The following is a 7,500-nucleotide window of genomic DNA, read 5'->3' on the forward strand; positions in this document are numbered from 1 at the left end:
CAATGTATACCCACCGAAGCAGCCCCAATTTATACCCACCGAAGCAGCCCCAATTTATACCCACCGAAGCAGCCCCAATGTATACCCACCGAAGCAGCCCCAATGTATACCCACCGAAGCAGCCCCAATTTATACCCACCGAAGCAGCCCCAATGTATACCCACCGAAGCAGCCCCATTTTATACCCACCGAAGCAGCCCCAATTTATACCCACCGAAGCAGCCCCAATTTATACCCACCGAAGCAGCCCCAATTCATACCCACCGAAGCAGCCCCATTTTATACCCACCGAAGCAGCCCCATTTTATACCCACCGAAACTCATCCCAGCATCTACCTTGTTAACCGGAAATTTGCTCTATGGATCCGCCAACCAATTTCCAAGCCGGCAATAGAAGGAATCTACGCAAGAACAACAGAAAAAGCCCCAAAAACACCAGAAATATATATTTTTTTCCATATCCGGGCTCTATAAAAATGAATATAGAGAGGTATATTCCTCTATATAGAGGAATATAGAGGAATTAGTGGAATGGTAGGGATGTTCCTGGCCTCAGGCTCCAGTGTGTACACACACACACACACACACACACACACACACACACACAAAGTGGTTGACAAATGGAATGCATTAGGCAGTGATGTGGTGGAGGCTGACTCCATACACAGTTTCAAGTGTAGATATGACAGAGCCCAATAGGCTCATGAATCTGTACACCTGTTGATTGACGGTTGAGAGGCGGGACCAAAGAGGCAGAGCTCAACCCCCGCAAACACAACTAGGTGAGTACAAACTCACACACCAAATTGTACTGAAATTTTTGCGGAAACGGTGGGTTGAATACAGGATTTTTTTCACAATTTTCACAATTTTCACAATTTTCACAATAAATATGAAATGTGAGAGAGATTTACTCTAATTCCCCTTTGCCCGTGTTTATTATTTTTTTATGTACTTATCTTTACGGAATTAATATAACATTAAATGGGTTGATTTTGTGTGTGTCTGTGTGCCTAATTTGATACAAAGAAACTTTCCCCATTTGTTTCTTCCTGGTCCGGGAATCGAACCCGGGCCTCAGAATTACGATTCCTGCGCGCTGTGGTCATCGTGGATATGGTATCGACTATATATAAATTATACTGGTAATGTTAGTGATCAAAATCCACAAGGGCCGTGACGAGGATTCGAACCTGCGTCCGGGAGCATCAATAGCGTGATGCATCAAATGAACAAATCCACAAGGGCCGTGACGAAGATTCGAAACTACGTCCGAGAGCATCCCAGACGCTGCCTTAATCGACTGAGCTACGACATGGTAAAAAGAATTGTAACCAGACCGTTCTACTGAACTTACTTGAAGCCTGCAGCCTCTCCGAGACACAAACCAGGGTAGATCTAGGGGAGACAGAAATTGAGAGGAGGCTGATCCCTCCTCCAGCACTGCTAGTTAGGAAGGCTCCTCTTTCTCCCAGAAATAGCTAAGGAAGGCTTATCTTTATCTTATATCTTATCTTATACTCTCCCAGCCGCCCGAAACGCATTGCGTAATAGTGGCTTTAGGCATTGTATGTACTAGCTCTATCTATATGTACCTTACCTGAATAAACATATTTATATTTATTTATATTTATATCTCGCTGCCACCATTGCTTGTAAGGCTCATATCTTTTCTGGTACTGCTTCTTAATAAAACATATTAATAGGGTATTAAAAATATTAACACAAGACAGAACACGAAACAATGGGTATAAATTGGATAAGTTTAGATTTAGGAAAGACTTGGGTAAATACTGGTTCAGTAACAGGGTTGTTGATTTGTGGAACCAATTGCCGCGTAACGTGGTGGAGGTGGGGTCCCTCGATTGTTTGAAGCACGGGTTGGACATGTATATGAGTGGGATTGGGTGGTTATAGAATAGGAGCTGCCTCGTATGGGCCAATAGACCTTCTGCAGTTACCTTTGTTCTTATGTTCTTATGTTCTAAAGCTTATCTCTCTTCCAGCACTGGTAAGTAAGACTCTTGACAACACTCAGCAACACTCTTGCTAAGCGCTCACTAAACTGCTTGTAAAGAGGATTCGATTTTTTGTAATCTCTAGACATTTGAGGAATAAACCTTCCAACACCTTTACTTATATATGCTAAAATTATCGCCAAATTTTTAAAGGTTTATCTTTTAACCTAATTTACAGGTGCTCCTGGATCGAGAAATTTTATCACGGAGATTCCAAGATCATTAAATTATTCTTCCTTAATTACTTAATTCAAAATAATGAACATTGACACGCATTCCTCCTTTACCTAAAGCATAGTTTGATATGTATATAATTATATACATATATATGTATATATATGTATATTTGCTTTTTTTAGTGAAATAGATGTGGGATCGCTGGATTGTTTCAGGAGTAGGTTAGACATATATATTAATGAGTCTGAGTGGATATAAATAGGAGCTGCCTCGTATGGACCAATAGGAGCTGCCTCGTATGGACCAATAGGAGCTGCCTCGTATGGACCAATAGGAGCTGCCTCGTATGGGCCAATAGGAGCTGCCTCGTATGGGCCAATAGGAGCTGCCTCGTATGGGTCAATAGGAGCTGCCTCGTATGGGCCAATAGGAGCTGCCTCGTATGGACCAATAGGAGCTGCCTCGTATGGACCAATAGGAGCTGCCTCGTATGGACCAATAGGAGCTGCCTCGTATGGACCAATAGGAGCTGCCTCGTATGGACCAATAGAACCTGCCTCGTATGGACCAAAAGTAGTTGCCTCGTACAGTCCTTCTGCAGTTTACTTCATTCTTATTAAATGATACATGAGTCTGATCCACGCAGCTCTGATGTGCTCAGCTCTGTGGTTGGAGTGGTGATAAACTCTTAGATATTCCCATGACTGTCGACCCTCTCACACCCTCTTGCGTGTGAGAGGAGAGTATAGTTGTCGATGATGGCTCTCTACCCTTGTATATACGAGATTGGACCACCAAAAAATTACCTTTAGTAAGAGATTGGGCGTTTAAGAAGCACGATTAACTCAGAGTCCTTAACAAAGGTGGTACAAATTCCCACATAAGTCTTTGTATTATAATTTTGTTACGAACAAGTTAATGATAGATTAAATAAGGCATGACAGGCACTCGTGTACGCCTGTTTACACTGAACTAGGAGCCCCTGTTTACACTGAACTGGGAGCCCCTGTTTACACTGAACTGGGAGCCCCTGTTTACACTGAACTGGGAACCCCTGTTTACACTGAACTGGGAACCTCTGTTTACACTGAACTGTTAACCTCTGTTTACACTGAACTGGGAACCCCTGTTTACACTGAACTGGGAGCCCCCTGTTTACACTGAACTGGGAGCCCCTGTTTACACTGAACTGGGAGCCCCTGTTTACACTGAACTGGGAACCCCTGTTTACACTGAACTGGGAGCCCCTGTTTACACTGAACTGGGAGCCCCCTGTTTACACTGAACTGGGAGCCCCTGTTTACACTGAACTGGGAGCCCCTGTTTACACTGAACTGGGAGCCCCTGTTTACACTGAACTGGGAGCCCCTGTTTACACTGAACTGGGAAACTCTGTTTACACTGAACTGGGAACCTCTGTTTACACTGAACTGTTAACCTCTGTTTACACTGAACTGGGAACCCCTGTTTACACTGAATTGGGAGCCCCTGTTTACACTGAACTGGGAGCCCCTGTTTACACTGAACTGAGAGCCCCTGTTTACACTGAACTGTTAACCTCTGTTTATACTGAACTGGGAGCCCCTCTTTACACTGAACTGGGAGCCCCCTGTTTACACTGAAATGGGAACCCCTGTTTACACTGAACTGGGAACCCCTGTTTACACTGAACTGGGAACCTCTGTTTACGCTGAACTGGGAACCCGTTTACACTGAACTGAGAACCTCTGTTTACACTGAACTGGGAACCCGTGTTTACACTGAACTGGTAACCTGTTTACACTGAACTGGAAGCCCCTGTTTACACTGAACTGGGAACTCCTGTTTACACTGAACTGGGAGCCCCTGTTTACACTGAACTGGGAGCCCCTGTTTACACTGAACTGGGAGCCCCTGTTTACACTGAACTGGGAGCCCCTGTTTACACTGAACTGGGAACTCCTGTTTACACTGAACTGAGAGCCCCTGTTTACACTGAACTGAGAGCCCCTGTTTACACTGAACTGTTAACCTCTGTTTACACTAAACTGAGAGCCCCTGTTTACACTGAACTGTTAACCTCTGTTTACACTAAACTGGGAGCCCCTGTTTACACTGAACTGGGAGCCCCTGTTTACACTGAACTGGGAGCCCCTGTTTACACTGAACTGGGAGCCCCTGTTTACACTGAACTGGTAGCCCCTGTTTACAATACGATCATTCCACATAAAAAATACTGGGTGTGCATGTCATGTTTTTTTATATTTGGGTGCCATTATTTACCCTGGAGCCTGTTCCTGGAATTGGAATCTGGGAACCAATCGCCGACTTGTGTAATTGGAATTGTAAGCTGGAGGGAACGATTGGACTTCCACAACATTTCTCGAATTGAGTATAACATGATTTCTTACTAAATCCTATTTATGTTTATTGGAAGATTTTGGGTAACTGTTCTCTCACTTAATATTTAAAGTAAGGGTTCACATATATTTACGTTTTCTATGCATGGGTCTCTACGGGTTAGGTGGGTTGCTTGGGTTCGTACTTTTCTGGTTATGATAGTAGGTCGGATTTTTTGAAACTTTTTGCCCAAACGTTAAATTTCCAACGGTTCGGACGATTGGAAAGCGTACGAATCTAACTTATGGGCGTCGCTGCTCGTTAGTTTGAACAAGTGTCAATATTGCATTACTTTTTAATTTCCATAAAGAAAGGGAATTTTAACGTTGTTGTCGATAATGTTAAAATTATTCAGCGTTAAGTGTGAGGACAGGTTGCAGGGGAGGGGGGGGGGTGCTTGCACACACACACACACACACACACACACACACACACACACACAAACACACACACACACACACACACACACACTGTTGCATAGTCTAGCCCCAAACGGGGGAAGGAATCATTGCTTCACTCAACAAACTTCCTTTCAATTCAGTCTGTGTTTTCACTTCCTAATCCGTTCTCTCTGAACACAAACACACACACACACACACTCTCTCTCTCTCTCTCTCTCTCTCTCTCTCTCTCTCTCTCTCTCTCTCTCTCTCTCTCTCTCTCTCACACACACACACAGCTTCAAGTGTAGATATGATAGAACCCAGTATGCTCAGGAACCTGTACACTAGTTGATTGACGGTTGAGAGGCGGGACCAAAGAGCCAGAACTCAACCCCCGCAAGCACAACTAGGTAAGCACACACACACACACACACACACACACACACACACACACACACACACACACACACACACACACACACACACACACTGTTGCATAGTCTAGCCCCAAACGGGGGAAGGAATCATTGCTTCACTCAACAAACTTCCTTTCAATTCAGTCTGTGTTTTCACTTCCTAATCCGTTCTCTCTGAACACAAACACACACACACACTCTCTCTCTCTCTCTCTCTCTCTCTCTCTCTCTCTCTCTCTCTCTCACACACACACACAGCTTCAAGTGTAGATATGATAGAACCCAGTATGCTCAGGAACCTGTACACTAGTTGATTGACGGTTGAGAGGCGGGACCAAAGAGCCAGAACTCAACCCCCGCAAGCACAACTAGGTAAGCACACACACACACACACACACACACACACACACACACACACACACACACACACACACACACACACACACACAAACACACACACAAACACACACACACACACACACACACACACACACACATACACACGCCCATTCTCTGTAAATACCAAATTACGTGTACTGTCATCTTTACGTGTAATGTTGCACTAATTAGCTAGACATAAAATTGCTCGCCTCAAAGCGTTGACGACTCAACATTCTGGTGACTTTCCATTAGCACCACATATCAGTTAAGGGTAATGGCTCTCCGCCTGGCTGCACCATCCCCCACCGAATATAATTCTGTGGTGTGGCAGAGTCTGACAAATGTAGGCACACTGGGCTGGCACTTAGGCCACAGTGAAGTCAATGACATAATTTTACGGGCTATTCATGCCCGTGTCACCTCTTGCGTAGCTTTATCTTTATCACCATCAATGACATAATTAACACTACATCGAACACGCGTTACTGGACTACCCACAAATCCTGCTCCAGCCGGAAGTGCATGTGTCTGGGTATCTTGAGGTTATCTTGAGATGATTTCGGGGCTTTAGTGTCCCCGCGGCCCGGTCCTCGACCAGGCCTACACCCCCAGGAAGCAGCCCGTGACAGCTGACTAACACCCAGGTACCTATTTTACTGCTAGGTAACAGGGGCATAGGGTGAAAGAAACTCTGCCCATTGTTTCTCGCCGGCGCCTGGGATCGAACCCAGGACCACAGGATCACAAGTCCAGCGTGCTGTCCGCTCAGCCGACCGGCTCCCAGAGATACGGGTAGGTGAAAAGTAGTCCAGTCCAGAGATACGGGATCACAAAGCTTCGTTAGGCTTCCTAGGATGCCCTATATTCTCTTCTCCGAGGCGAAGGGTCCCCCATTAATATAACGAAATGCCATCCTTCTCTAAATATTTATTTATTGGAATTGGAGATATTTACAAACAAATCACTCAGTAGCATAACTTTACAACTTTAAGAAATCATTATCTCATTTTAATTTTCGTTTGATCAAAATTAACGTAAATAATTGTAAATATCTCAGAAGTTTAGCCATCGTCTTGGAGTGTTTCTGAAGTGTTCAGACGTACCTTTAATCATGCAATAATCAGGACTAAACAACTACAGGAGATGAAGTTGTTCAGTCCTTCAAGTTGTGTTTGTTTAAGTTGTCAGGACGTGACAACTTGAACAAGTTAGCAATAGTTAGACAGTTAGCAATAGTTAGACAGTTAAACAAGTCCCAGCTGCGTCTGGGTACAAGTGACAGGATGAACAACCCAGCGGGTTTTCTTCCTATTGGGGAGTGTTGTACATGCTGCTATGGCGGTGTGTCCACTCACAGGATGAGTGGCGCTGCCCAATACTGTCACTATGGCGGTGTGTCCACTCACAGGATGAGTGGCACTGCCCAATACTGTCACTATGGCGGTGTGTCCACTCACAGGATGAGTGGCACTGCCCAATACTGTCACTATGGCGGTGTGTCCACTCACAGGATGAGTGGCACTGCCCAATACTGTCACTATGGCGGTGTGTCCACTCACAGGATGAGTGGCGCTGCCCAATACTGTCACTATGGCGGTGTGTCCACTCACAGGATGAGTGGCGCTGCCCAATACTGTCACTATGGCGGTGTGTCCACTCACAGGATGAGTGACGCTGCCCAATACTGTCACTATGGCGGTGTGTACACTCACAGGATGAGTGGCGCTGCCCAATACTGTCACTATG

At 45.1% G+C, this 7,500-nt stretch overlaps 1 protein-coding gene across 3 annotated transcripts in view; it reads right to left on the reverse strand.

Annotated features, from left to right (window-relative positions):
- The window catches only part of LOC123774910 (allatostatin-A receptor), a 395,408-nt gene that overhangs the window by 217,582 nt on the left and 170,326 nt on the right, over window positions 1-7,500 (reverse strand). The gene's annotated exons all lie outside the window — the stretch shown is intronic.

This window comes from Procambarus clarkii, chromosome 84, assembly GCF_040958095.1.
Source record: "Procambarus clarkii isolate CNS0578487 chromosome 84, FALCON_Pclarkii_2.0, whole genome shotgun sequence".
NCBI lineage: Eukaryota > Metazoa > Arthropoda > Malacostraca > Decapoda > Cambaridae > Procambarus > Procambarus clarkii.